At 36.9% G+C, this 12,848-nt stretch overlaps 1 protein-coding gene across 1 annotated transcript in view; it reads right to left on the minus strand.

The window, feature by feature from the left end:
- The window catches only part of PLXDC2 (plexin domain containing 2), a 268,004-nt gene that overhangs the window by 126,054 nt on the left and 129,102 nt on the right, over positions 1–12,848 (minus strand). The gene's annotated exons all lie outside the window — the stretch shown is intronic.

A 12,848-nucleotide genomic window follows, 5' to 3' on the forward strand; every position in this document is an offset into this window, starting at 1 on the left:
AGCTGTAGGCTTACAATTCTATTTTATTTTAAATCTCCAAATGTTTGGTTTACTGTAGATTTTCCCCTCCAAGACAGACAAATATATACATATTTGTAGAAGAAATCTTCCTAATTCTTGTGGTTTTTAAAGATGCAGTAGTTGCTGTCATGCTCTCCTCACAGCAAATTTCTGTTAAGGTCAATTACTGTGAAGGTCTGTACCTTCCTATATAAGACAGAGAAAAGAAAAAAAGTGTGTGGTCTGAGGCAAACAATGAAACATGTCTCAGATTTCCAGTCTTCCTTCACTCAAACTAAGCTGTTGCAACCATAAAATATTTAAATCAACAGCATTGCCAGCTTTCTGCTGAATAGCTACAAGTAATACTATGAAAGTAGTAAACGCTAGTATTTCTTAGTTCATTCCTTGCTTCCTCCCCTTTTGAGACAAAGCAAAAAGACCCAAAGCCTCAATGATAGAGTTTGAAAATTAAAATAAACTCAGAAAATACACAGTACCATAGAAAATGGAAGAGGCAGACTCAGAATTTAGAATTACCCTGGTGATGGAGAAGTTCCTCTCCTGCTTTACCTCCTATATCCAGTCAGCCACAGGGGAGTACCCTCACACCAGGCCATGCTGCCACGTGGACCTGACACCCCCTCCACACAGCCCCACATCATACACAACCAATTCCTACTGACATGATACTGAGCTGGAGACATACTTGGCAAGGATTTATATTCTAGATGACATCATTCACGTCCTAGATTAAACATATTGACCATAAATCCTGTTTCAGCTGGATTTGATCCTATATTAACACCATTACTGACGCATTTTACTAAAGCAGTTGCAGATATAATCAGGTTCTTTTCTCCTTGACAATTTCTGTGTCTTCTGCTGAACTTTGTATGCCAGGATGTACTTTATATGTACAGTAAATCTCAGTAAAAATTCTGAAGAAGCAATTTTTAATGGCTTCACCAGCCCTAGGTTAGTCACACAAGTAAACATAATTAAAACTATACTGTCAGGAAGATGACAAAAGCCAGTCACCTTACCAAATTCTTTCCTCCTTTAATGGTCAACACAAACAGTTATTACTGCCATGTATACAATGGAGGTACTGTAAAGTAAAAGGATTTGAAAACAAATATATATATTCCCAGTCCAATTTATCATTCTGACTGGGAATTTCCTTAGTAAATAATGGTCACATTTAAGGCCTACCAAGTCTCAAGGAAAGAGCTCCAGAGACAAATAACAAATAATTACCAAGCGGTTTGTTTCAGATAAACATACAATATTTAAACCATAGTCAAAACTGTGAAAGTTTATTTTGTGTTTCAATTTTTTTATTGCTAAGAAAGCTACTCCAGTTAATTTCTAGTACCTAAGCCCCCACCTCCACAACTGGAAGGCTCTAGCACTGAGCCTAGTTGGTAGCTCTATCAGAATGTTTTAAATGGTACCTTGACCCATGCCCAAAGCAGATTCGTCATATAGCTTGTAAATCAAACACTTAAATTATAGCCTGCAGCTCAAGATTTTGGCACTGTGTGAGGAATTACTTATGTCTACCAAGTTTTGTGTATAAAAAGTCTTGTTTAGTATTTATTTCAAGTTAAATAATCTTAGATACTTCCAGAGGGAAGCAAATTTGCTTCCACTTGAATGATAGAAGGAAGACAGAATTGTTCTTCATAGCCTTCATGCAGAATTTTGTTAATAATAAATGCAGAATTTTATTAATTAATAATATTTATAGCATTTTATGAATATACTATTAATGATTTTTCTCTCACATCCTAATTTTTTTTAATCCCATCTGTAAACTTACAATCAGAAACAAAAAGGCACAAGCAGCTAACTAGTAAAGTTGATGTGAGCAGCTTGGGAGCACCCAGTAAGGTTAGGATCCAAGCTTCTGTTCCAAGTCACTGCCTTCATAGTTTCTAATTTGCATTACCATGGAAATGAAGTTCTTGGAGTCTTTCATAAATACGATTTTATTGGTATCATTAGATACGTACGAGTTTTCATTCTGTCAGACCTGTTTATATGCTTTGGTTGATTGTACTTGCTTCATAAGACACTCCATTCCCTCCAGGTAGGTACTACATAAGAAGATGGAAAAATGCTTAAGAATTTATATGAATTTGCATGTAAACTATTCAATTAAGAAAAGAGTTTTAATAGTCATATGAGACAGATTTAGAGTTCTGCTGATAATTAGAATTATATGTAAATACAATTAGGACAAGAAACAAACTTTTCAGTATCTATTAATGACATAGAAGCATGTTACTGAAAGGAAGAACATGCAGAGAAAGCAGAGAACATACACTTAACTGCTTCAAGAAAGCTTTTATTTTTTCTTTGTTTTTCAGGTATTTGGGGGATATGAGCATTATCTCCCATTGGTTCTCTGGATGTGCAGTTCTGTTCAAATACTGTTTTTACTGTACTTCATGTATATGAAGTACATAGCACCTTTCTTCTACCGAACAGTACAGCATTAAAGCAAAGGATTTCTCCAGATATTCTTTGCACCAGCTATGAGGATTACTGTTGGCAACCTTTGCGACTATAAAGGGAATATTTATTAGAACATCTCTCATAAAACTTTTCTTTTGGGGAAACAAGTTATTTTTAACCTCAGGAAACACTTGATGCTGAGTTGCCATCTTATTGTAGATTGTAGAGATTAATTTCTTAGTTTTCATAAGGGATATTGTCTGATGAGACTTGGAATATATTCCCATACTTCTCCAACTACAAATGAATTTTCTCAGGAAAGCTGAATACATGCACTACTCATAAAAGTTCAGCACAACTGAGGATTAAGCCTTCTTTAAATACTTGGTGTTCAGTATTTGTTCCATATATTACATATACAGATAATCTCAAATACAGTCAAATATCACATACTCACTTCATCAGTAATTGCTGTCCCTTAAGAGATTAAGTCTTCCAATGTGTGATGTAATCTCTCACAATCAAGATAACAAAAATTAACTATATGTGATATTTAAAAGTAACAACTACATTATGCCTCTGACATTAGTTCAAATTATTAACTGAGATTCTGGCCAAAGAAGCACATGAAAATAGTACTGAAACAAACATGAAACAATAAGCTCCCTCTCAGTGAAGTAAGACACCATGATTCTATGATGATAAAATCACATACATAAACATGGGACTTTTTAGATTTAATTCTTTTCCTGTCATATTTTTTCTTTAACAGAAATTGAAAGTAATATAAATCTCTAGGAGACAGATGATATTATCAAACAAGACTTAGGAGTAAGAGTCACTGTTGAATTCAACTGCATGAATATTTTGTTTTTAAATACTGGATTCAATTCGATACAAACCACAGACATTACTGAACAAGAAGTTCTGCCATCTCTCAAGCTCTCTCTCTGTAAGGCTGTAATTGAAGAAAACTAATGACTTCAGCCAGAGAAAAAGCAGCTGGCACACCCAGGAATGAGCTCTGCTCTTGCACAGTAGTATGCTGCAGAAAAAGTCTTGCTTTCTCTGTAGCTGAAAAAGGAGAGGAGAGGAGAGGAGAGGAGAGGAGAGGAGAGGAGAGGAGAGGAGAGGAGAGGAGAGGAGAGGAGAGGAGAGGAGAGGAGAGGAGAGGAGAGGAGAGGAGAGGAGAGGAGAGGAGAGAAGAGGAGAGAAGAGGAGAGAAGAGGAGAGAAGAGGAGAGAAGATTAACAAGACAAATTATTATAGATCAGCCAACCAGATGGCTGTTACATTTCAGCAGATTGTTTGGCTGCCTTCTCCCAGTACTGGAACATTGTTTGTGACATTATCAATGAAAAAACAATCAATCAATCAATCAATCAATCATCCCATCCAAGGATCCTCATCTTCAGATATTTGTGATCAAGTGCCATGAACTACTGCCAGATGCAATAGAAGACAACAAGACTGCATTTAATTTGATAACTGTTGTCCCTTTAAATATGCTACTTATTAAAATTGCATTTCCAACTTCAATTGGCATGACAACATAATGAAAAAATTCTGAAGCCCTCAAAAATATAGAGGTAGACTTTATAGATGCTTAATTTTATTACTGCGAAAGGAAGGTCTGGTATCTGATTTTTAACAAAATATATTAACAAATTGCTCTAATATTGCCAAACTCACAGACTAGGTCTATTTCTAAAATAACTGAAATTGCTGCTAGTATTTGCCCCAAAAATTAGTTCTGAGACAATTTATCACCAATTACTAATTTCAGAAAGTCGTCTTTACTTCTGAGTATAAACATTTCTAGATTAATAACCTATGAAATTAATCAGAGAATTGTGGTTTTTAAAAGGTGCATTTGTAGACTATAATGGAAACACTGAAAGGAGAAAACATGAGACTTCATATTTTAAAACAAACTACTTTTCAGCAAAAAGAAGCAAAGATAACAATACTTTGGGTATTTAGAGAAAGGAAATAAGCTAGCAATTAAAATTACTTCCCTAAGGAATAAAGAAGTTCTGGCAATCTATTTTGTAGAACCAAAACACACTTTCTATTTAAATAAGACAGCATCAAGATGTCTCTGCACACATACAGCAAAAACAGCTTCCTCAAAACTATTTGTACTTTTACCGAATCCCATGTAATGCTGGCTGCTCTCTTATGGTATCTCTGCCTATCATGTCAGTAAAATACAGCCAAAATTGACTTCTGAATTGTTTCAGACTTTTGCTAGAAAATTGCTTTTAGTCCCCACCAGCTAAAAGCAGCTCAAGGGGGAGAACAGAGGTGACAGCTTGGGTAGGACTTGAGCTAGCTCTGCATTGCAGGTGATGGAAAACCTCTTCTCAACAGCACATTTTGGGCACCGAGAAGGGGCAAGAGAGATGCACAGTCACACTCCATATTACCTGGGCAGGAGAAGCATGTGTGTATGGTGTTGAAATTGATTTTCCTCATTTATTCACATTTTCTTTAGGCAGACACTGACTGAGACAGGGGCAGGTGGCAAGGACACATGGAGAATATCCCTAGCACACCAGCCATTAGCACAGGAGATGAGACAGTACAAGAAATAATCACCTATCCTCAGATGGGGTCCTAGTGGGAAAATTAAGGCCAGGGAAAATGGGGATAGAGACACTTTGCATGCTGCTGCCATATAACTCATTTTAACAGAATACTGCAATTACAATCATAACAAGCAATGCTATGAATTACAGGTTTATAGGATCTGATAATCAAAGAACCCTAAGGAATACTTAACTTGAACTGGCCTCTTGAAATGTGAAAGCTCAAATTTCAGTAGATAAGCTACATGTGGATTACAACACTAAAGTCTTACAGAGGATACATATAGGGGCTGCTGCTTAGGAAACTCTATCATTCTAAGGTGATCAAAATTACCAATTTCATAAGTGCTTTGCATCAAGGATGAACTCTCTGCTGTTCAATTTCTTAACAAAAGTCTTTGTTCTGTATGAATCTACTGAGGAAACATGCAATTTAAAGAACTGCTTTCACAGTGACTTGCTGCTTTCACAATGACAAAACGGCAACCTGTTGTTTTGTTGTTTGTTGTTTTGGGGTGGGTTTTTTTTTTTTTTTTTTGTTTTCTTTTTTGAATATCCAATATGGGAGAAACTAAGGGAATATACATATATATAGCAATATGGGCATTGCATACATACTCAGCATCAACTGTGAGCAGAACCTGAAGACAGCTTGTGAATATCACTGTTGATTACACAAACACTAGAAAACCCGGTATTTAACAGCCAATATAATGACAAATGAATGAAAGGAACCCAATCTAACTGAAGAGGAAATTCTGTGTCTGAGTGCTTTGGTATTTAAAATGTCATCTCACACTATATTCTCCAAGAAGAGGCTATACGAGTGCTCTGCAGAGTCCTGAAAGCCTACTGTGTGTGTGCAGAGGTTTTCATTAGGGCCAGTGTGGAAGTCACTTTGCCCAGAATCTCACAGATTTACATCTGGAGGTTTTTATGGTAAACATTAAATGATGTCATCAGCTGGGATAAAACAAAGGATTTATCTCACATCTCTCTCCCCTATGCAGACACATGGCTTTACACAGCTCTATAACAACTTAAGCTCCCAGGTTTTAAACTGCACTTTTCTGAGCTCCTGACAGCACCTATAATGGAGGGTCACACATGCTGACAGACATTCTGCAAGAGAAGGATGCCATAAAACTGTTATTAATCCAAAAAGCCATTTAGTCTTTCTGGCTTTGTGAAAAGTCAATGTGGAGTCACTGCCTTTTCCATGATATTCAGCTGCTTTTGAAAGGAAGCTTCCCTCTTGGGGACTGCTATAAAACTGTCAGCCTATTTAGGGGTCATTACAGCAGGCTTATAAAGCCCTTTGGACTGTCTTGTCATATGAGACAAGCTTCAAGAGAGCAAAAATCTCTGCAATGCCTTACTTAAGAAAGGAAAAAAGCCAAATCACCAGTCATTCAAAACTCAATTAGAGTAGGGAAATATTTATTATGCAGTTTTGTTCCTGATTTGCTGGAGCAGAAGTCTGAGAAACAACATTCTGAAAATAAGTCTTAATTGCTCCATAGCATCCTCTCCACTAAAAGAAAATAAAAAGAACCATATCAATACAATGACCCAAAAAATGTCTAGCAGAAATTTTATTTTGGTGTAATTATGACACAGGTTTTAGAGTTTATATTCTCATTTTTAGATATGTATAAATGACTGAAGGGTTCATGAAACTGAAACTGCAAAAATGACTTTTTGTAAACATAAAAAACTATCTTCCAGGTCTAGGCTACAGAGCATTAGTGGTTATGACACCAAATCTGTTACCAGCTCCATTCTTGGGGGCTTATGACTCCAGATAATATAATAAATAACTACACTTCTATCTAGTTAGCTTTTAAAGATTTGGTATTTTAGTCTTCTAAAGATCCACTTCCTGTGTGGAATATAACAAACAGTGTGTTTCTGAGCATAGGTACTTTGACCTACTTATAGCCACACAGGCAATTTTTTCCTCCCCCTAAATATATAATAAGTTCAGTTTAATATTATACATCCTCTTATTTTTTTCCCATCCAGGCATTAGAGCAACTCTAAACTCTCTATAGCCAATGTATTCCTGCAGTATATATTCAAATGGCAGGAGATGTAAGTCATCCTTATTTCCTGTTCTTTGGCAGGAAGAGACAGGAGGAAAACAGCAAGCGAGAGCCCTCACATGAGGAGGGCAAATGGCAAATACAAATTGGTTTAAGTGTTAAAGATCTGAAGCATTAAGTTGATACTAGCAGGTATAGTTGATCAGGGCCTTCTGTAGGACAGTGCAGGAAGCTGCCTCCACACTCACTGGTGTGTGATGCTGTTCTCGAGCTGTCGATACCATGGTTCAGGGATCCATCAGGGTTTTGAGCCAAAATTGTAGGGCAATCAGTTGTAGGAACACATAGAATCAATACAAAGTTGATACAGGCCATGGGTTAATTACTGCAGTAGCATTTTACCTGTAGGGATAAAGCTTATTTTGAAGCTTTTAAAGGTGTCTCATATACACCTCGCTCAGCACCGGTCTTTGTCAAAGCCATGCTGTTTCAGTCCAGCTGTGTGCTGGTCAGCATATAGCCAGACCATGGTCATAGGAGAACCTGGGCATCACAGGACAAACTGCATCACCACGGCTTCCCTGGGAAGCACTGGTTTTAAACAGATTGCAAACAAACTGATAATTTATTTAACCACAGCACTTTCTAGTTAAGCTCTCACATGCAACACACCTGAAGCTTTAGTTACTAAAACATGGGACTGGATGAAATGTGCAAACAATATACAAAGTTTCCAAATCACCATTCATGGCTTACAGAGAAAGACAGTGATTATGAAAGTGGGTAGCCTGTAGCAGTTTGTCCTGCTCTTTTGTTTGGAAAAAGTATGCATTTTGCTTCATTCACATGTATTTTTCTGTATACATCTGTAACAGCATTTCAGTCAGGATTGTGTACACAAGAATATTGAACAAAACTGCTATGTACAGTTTTACGAAACTGTTATCACCAGCCACATTTCTTAAGGACTTGTCACAGAAATGCTTCGTTATCAGATCTTGCAGTCATGCTCAATAAAATAAATAAATCCCTTGAGAACTCTACTGCCACAACTCTAAGACATCATATTTAATTGAGATGCTTGATGAGTTACATGTTGCCTAGACAGGTGTGTCCAAGTTGCTGCCTTTGCCTGACATCAGGCTCCAAAGAAGCTTTCTGCAGAATCTGCACTCTTGTTTTTATCAAGAGGAATACTCAGTGCACTTCACAATTACCCAGACAAGATCAGGATGCTAAATAATATCCTCCCTCTCTTGTCTCTGAAAAGTACTGTCTTCAAATTCACTTAGAGTGCAGTTGATCCAATATACTCAAGTATTTCAAAATTATACCAACACATCGTTTTGGTTTTGATAGATGCTATTTTTTCTTGTATATAACTTCTAAATCTAAATTGCTCTTTCAGAGTAAATCAATCCAAAGCAGAATGTTGCATAAACTTGTATTTCCTTTTTTGTCTTTCATCTAAATACAGGACACTAAGAAGATAAAACACAAGGCATTACAGAATTATTTTTGAGTTGAAAGGTGTCTTTTGACAATTTCAAGCAACAGAAGTGATGCCAAACATCTAAGCACCGAAAACCAGTGAAAGATGAAGACATGAGATTTTACTTGTGTTTCAAATCAATCTTTTTTTACTGAGGTGTGGTTGGTGGAGTGTTAACTAAGGTAGGGAGAGGGAAAAGAGAGGAGGAATTTCAACATTTTGACCTTGACCAGAAACATGCTGTTTTTATTTTGCTTGATACAATTTATTGCTATATCTGAAAAAAAAAAAAAAAAAAAAAAAAAAAAAAAAAAAAAAAAAATCTGCATCTTTTGTCTTCAGACTCAGATGAACAAATAGGTAGATGACCAGCTTGTTGTTTGGTGTGCAGGTCAGATACTTCAGTGCAGCTGTCTACCTAAGAGCTGGGTTTGTAAGCATCCATTCTCAGAACCACAGATCTATTAATGCTGTCAGTGAAGACTTGCCAGCTCATTCAGGTCTGCTTTAGAACAAATCGAATACACACTTTAACTGCACTGCCTGTACTGACCATGGATGAGATCTAATTGAGTAAGCACAGGAGGAACCCAGGGCCATCTGAAAACTGCAGATATGATTCAGGACCTACAGCTGAGCCTTACCCTACAGGAGTGGCAGTGGACCATTCAGTACAACAACGGCCTAAAATTAGACATCTATAGCTAGGTAACTTTCACCTTAAATTTGCAACAACTTTGATCACAGAATCATAGAACAGTTTGTGTTGGAAGAGACCTTACAGATCATCTTGTTCCAATTCCCCAGCCATCGGCAGGGACACCTTCCACCAGACCAGATTGCTCAAAGCCCATTCGACCTGGCCTTGAACACTTCCAGGGATGTCATCCAAATTGCTCTGGACAACCTGTTCTAGTGCCCACCATCCTCATGGCAAAGACTTTGTTCCTAATATCTCATCTAAACCTACCTTCTTTCAGTTTGAAGACATTTCCCCTTGTTCTATGACTACATGCCCTAGGAAAAACTTGCATGTACCTCGTCAATGCCACATGCATCTATACTTAGGTTTCCAAACTGAAGAGCTGAATTTCACCTCCAATTTCAATATTAGCTACAACTAAAAAAGAAAAGCACTTGTACAGACTCCAGCCTCTTTTAGCAATCACAGTCACCTAACATTTAATATAAATTAATATACATTATTGGAGCAGTATACAGATGTGTACTACCCTTTATTGAATGTTTATGTAAGAAACAAAACCTCTGCAGTGTATTTAAGAAATTACGTTGATTTCCAAGGTGATGGAACAATATGCCTGATATAAAAAAAATCAACATTTTATACACTGCTAATGAGTAAATGATAGAATCAAAAGTTCTATTTCCAGTTTTATTGAAAAAAATTTTCAGGAATGAATTGCTGTTTCTTTCAACTACATACTAATTTTACAATTCTAAGAATTAGAGATTTTGTTTTCTAGACAAATAGGGACATAGGGTGCACTAACTTATGACTATGGAATGAAGATGTTCCAAACATCCTCACCAAACTTGCTATAATCCACTGTGCCAGCCAATATTATACCCCTAAAGTTATATCCTCAAAATGAATACCCACCAGGTTGTTGACCTATGTAAACCAGATTGTTGGCCCACTCCTGGATATGGCTAAACTAAGCAGTAGCACTTTGGAGCCAGATTATGTCCATTCTAGCACTGAAAGACACTTTTCATACACCAGAAGAGAGGAATCCATACTTTGCCTGGAGCAGGAAGAACCTGAGGAACAGCTTGCTTTGTTATCTGTACTGGAGCAGAATACCTCTGAGAGATCACGGCATTTTATCCCTCAAGGCATTTTACTGCTCCGCCTAGATGAGATCAGACAGATAGGATTTCCATCTGCAATTTCTCCCTCTTCCTGCTTTTGTTGCTAAGGTTACAGAAAGAATGCTCAGAAAATGATGCTTTGATTTATTGAAAAATTTAGTAGGAAATTGTGAAGAATTATGCAGCTTGCTACAAATGCATGAAAGAAACCTCCAGTAACCCTGTTACATCTTTCTAACTTTGGTTAAATGTTGAGCCACTAAAAGGTCCGGGGAATATGTTTGCTATTCTTTTTCTTTTTTTTTCTCCTTGTTATTCACACTGCAGTTTTCTGCACACCCTCCAAGATCTCCTATTGCCAATTTTGTTTTCCAGAAACAAGTATACTGTTTTTTTACTGATGGTCTGTGAACATTTAGACATGCTGCACATGAATGCTTGCCAGTGTTATAGAAGAAAGAAAAAACCAAAAATCCCTGGTATTTCCATTAGTTTTTTCTGTTGTGTGTATGAAATACTACAGCCCTTACAAGTGTTTCATAAGCATTTTCTTCAGCAGTTGAAAGCATTTAACGGGCATTTTTGGAAGAACAAATGCACATTTTACAAATGGAGCTTTCTTGACTCTGATCCCCCTCGATATAAATTTTGAGCATTGGCCCCATTTATTACTCTCTTTGAAAAGTCTGTATAACTCATACAATCACAATGAGGATAGATCATTGACTTCCACATAAATGCTAAATTTACAGAGTCAAAGGAAGTGTCTGACCAAATCTGAAACAATGGACCCATCTGTTTACATGCCAAGTTGCAACTGTTTTGGGATAACAGATAATTGACTTTCCCATATTAAAGAAACATGAAAGGTTTGAAGAGACACCAAGTAATCCATCAATGTCAGCAGAATTCCTACAGCTTTAAAAATCTATCCCTAAGGACTGGTACTATTCAAACTGGAATTGTGAGGCTTAGTGTGACAACTTCTTACTTACTTACCCAAATTCCTCTGCACTACCAATGTAATGGTAATGTATTCACCCTCACTCCCTGCTCCAACCAACTATGCACAATTTGCTGAGTGCTGTTAAATTAGCTAAGGCTGTTTGCTTTGCATGGGTAGAAATGAACATAATCTGCTTTTTGCATGACCGAATTGATACAACTCTCCTCTCTTGAGGACACTCCAGGTGAACGTGGTGAAAAGGGTCAGAAAGGAAGTGCCTGGGAAAGGAAAGACCTTCCCAGCCTTCCCGGCCACACTAATATTGAGCTTTCACAAGTTGAATCTATTTTTGGCAAACCCCTGCAAGCAAGGGCTGAGGCATGTATGATTGAATTAATTAATTCAGAAAGTACAAGGTCTGTTCATTATGGTCATAGCTCTTTTCAGTCGTGAGTTCAGGCATTCTGGAATATGCTTTAGGAAGCTGGAGATGAAGGACATGGAAAAGTAAAATACTATCATCAAGAAAATTCAAAGGCAGATTCCATTAAATTCTGAACTCCCTGTCTCCTTCCTTGATATAAAAATTCATTATCATCAATATGTTAAATTAAATGCCTGGTGTGCCAATGCAGCTAAGCATGTGTAAATGAACTCAGGATTACAATGGAGTTCTCTTACTTAGGAGTGGGGAAACTGGTTTTCAATTTCTTTCCTTCCCCCATCCTTTCCTTCCAAGCTTAAAGGAAATAGAGAATGAATTTTTCCTCCAGCCTTTTCCCTTTTCAGCTGTACTGGAGTTATTAACAGAACCATCACTTCTTGAGCTTAGATTGAGAATATTGGAAACGTTGACAGGGTTATTGCTACAAGGCTTTTTACAGAGTTGGCAATGCATTCAGTCCTGCTGAATACTGCAGCAAGACCCAGCAAAAGTGTTAAGATGACCTTGATATAATTAAGCAATTGGTATATTCAAAACAAAAAGATATATGAGGCGTTTGCCTAGTTTACATTTTGAAGCAGAAAGCCTGAAAGAAAACAAGACAGTGATATTTCAGTCTGCTGGCTGGCTAGAAAATGTGACATCACTGGTGAAAAACTCAGCTGGACAAGCAGAAAATAGTGAGTAAATTAATGATTATCCCAGATTCTGTTTCTAATTGCAGGTGACGTACTGTTTGGTGTAATTTAGCAAGAGAAGAGAATTAGGATATTTCATGTGTGATCTGTGTTGCTTTCCAGACCAATTAGCTTTCTAGCTCTTCTTTATAATTATTAAAAATTATCAGTTAAATACTGAATTTAGCAGTAATTTTCACACATTTTAGTTTATCTTAGGATGTCACATGAAGAGAAAGTTCAAATAATTTCAGCTTGAAAAATGTATATTTTATTTTTCTGAAAATAAATTACATTCTCCATCTCCAGAGTAACAAGCTAATTTTCTAAAATAAACTCGTTCAAAATTGTGAATA

The sequence above is a fragment of the Corvus hawaiiensis genome, chromosome 1, assembly GCF_020740725.1.
Source record: "Corvus hawaiiensis isolate bCorHaw1 chromosome 1, bCorHaw1.pri.cur, whole genome shotgun sequence".
Taxonomy (NCBI): Eukaryota; Metazoa; Chordata; class Aves; order Passeriformes; family Corvidae; genus Corvus; species Corvus hawaiiensis.